Here is a 2,500-nt window from a genome sequence, read left to right as displayed (position 1 = left end):
GTTGATAGTCAGGGGAGATGCACGTAAGAATGCATTCACATCTGTGACTGCAAATACCGGCTTCCAGCGTCTAGTGACATAATAATGCTAGGCATTCGTTAAACTATGCAAGAAGTCTTAATCCGTCATTACTTTGGGCGAAGGATAGATAATTATAATATTACTCGTCGCTTGTGCGGGGGAGTCCAATTAAACGACGACAGTGCGTGGAATTCAAATGAAAATATTCATGTAAAGTCATTGATGTATTTGGAGAATGAATTCCGCTATACAGTAAAAGTTTGCAGAGTTGTTCAGTGTCTTGGTAATTTGATGAAATATAATCAGTTGAGCAGGATTTAGCTAGCTAGGAATTTTTCCTGTTATTATTTGTGCTTGTAGAAGGAAGACATCCTGGAATTTAGTTTTATTTTAATGTGTTATAACAAAAATAATTATCCAAGAGGTAAGAGATAGCAATAGTGTTTAAAACTATGAGGATTATTGGCAGAAAAAAGAAATTAACAAGAATAATATTAAGAGTAAAATGTTGGTAATCTGAAACGAGAGAGTATTTTCTTTTATTATGTTGATCTAAATGAGATATGCGTTTCTTATATTAATCTAAATGAAAAAAAAAAAAAACCCTTTCTTCCATCAGTCTTTAAAATTCATTGGCCATCCCTGACTGGGAAGAATTTGTAATTTTTGGTTAGAATGACGTGCCATCCCTAGCCCAAATTGATCCAACTTTCTTTGGTAAGAATAATTTTGGTTCCATGGATAAGTAATCCATCGTCATAATTTGAGAATGATATAGGACTATTAAGAAAGACCAAGTGCTTCTGGCTCAGAACAATATGACATTCTTAGTTAAGAGTGGTAAGAATAATTTATGATCCTGGTTAAAACATGATTAATTGCTCGTGACCTAGAATGATTTTACAACGTTGGTTGAAAGAGAAGTGACGTTTTGAAGACAAATGAAAATCCCCTTAGGTGATATATTGGCGTCGTGTGCCCTCTTGGCGGTTGGTGAAGCAACAGTAGATTTATGCAATACTTGAATAGGCGACTTCATGGAAATACAAAATGTTATGGGCGCTTGAGGTGTTTAACCCCATGGCATTTATTTGATACATTCCATCACTTAGCCCAAAAAGCATATGTTAGCCATTTCATATTTCATGCTGGCGTAAAACTTGATTTATGTTGAGTTTCCTTCTATGCGGAAGTAAATAGTAATAAGATAGAGGAAAAGAAAGTGAAAGAAGCTATCTTTAACGATTTGTATTCATTGTTCCCCACTCAGATATAAAAAGACCATTTAGGGGGCATATATATTTTAAGGAAATGGCAAGAAAAGTAGCATCCCCCTCCATGCCTGTAAGAATAAATGAAAAAGGTATTGGCCTTCAAGTTTTATTTCCAACCTATGGTTGAAGTAATTTCAACCTAAACGATGATCTGACGTCCACGCCTCCCTCGTAAGCATATTTTAGAGGTGTCGGTGTGGGCTCATTATTACATGTTACTGTCAGTTGAGCTCACGCTTCGCTGCTCCCAATTTAAGACCACCAGAAGTATATAATGGAAATAATTGTTTTCGGCTAAAATCTCTTCTTGAGTTTCTTGAAGTTGTTATTGACTCTCTAATGAGCTTCTTAAGGAGATAGTGTTTTTAATGAAATTTATATTTGTACTGATTTTATTATAAATAAAATTAATTCATAGTTTATGATTTTTTTTAAATCCAAATGTTTGAGAAGGATTTTATGTTATTGAATGTCAAAATGTGTAGGAATCATATGCATAGCGTTTATGAAAGAGTGGGTCGTTTTTTGTTCAATTTGTATTATTTACATAATTACATAATATATTACATTTTCATGGTGGCACTAAAAAGCTTCCCCGGCAATAGCTAGTGCTGGGTCATGTAGCCTAAATTAATAAATTACTTGACCATTAATGTACTTTTCGTAGAAGTTCAGTCGGTATTGGATGTACCCCCCCTCCCCCCCCCCCTCCATTTTGTTTCCCCCCCCCCCCCCCAGATACACACATTACCTCAGTTATCTAACTTGGACATTCAAGTTGTTATTATTATTATTATTATTATTATTATTATTATTATTATGAATACTACTAGTAGTAGTAATAATAAATATAAGGGATATTCTATCCCAGGACTTTGCAATCCCATCTTGCCAGAAATTATTGTTTCTTCTTTACCAAATTATCAGTATTTTACATTTCATACGAAGCTATCGCCTTAATTTCTCCCCATGTGAACAAAATATCGACGAACAATAAGGAGGTAGCAGCAGTAGGGGATTCAGCATTATGAAGCTTCATCTGTGGTGGATAACGGGGGAGGGTGGGCTGTGGCACCCTAGCAGTACCAGCTGAACTCAGTTGAGTCCCTTGTCAGGCTGGGAGGAACGTAGAGAGTAGAGGTCCCCTTTTTGTTTTTGTTTCATTTTTTGATGTCGGCTACCCCCCAAAATTGGGGGAAGTGCCT

Source organism: Palaemon carinicauda, chromosome 27 (genome assembly GCF_036898095.1).
Source record: "Palaemon carinicauda isolate YSFRI2023 chromosome 27, ASM3689809v2, whole genome shotgun sequence".
Lineage (NCBI taxonomy): Eukaryota > Metazoa > Arthropoda > Malacostraca > Decapoda > Palaemonidae > Palaemon > Palaemon carinicauda.
The sequence above is the reverse complement of the archived record's forward strand: the minus strand, read 5'-3'. Positions refer to the sequence as shown.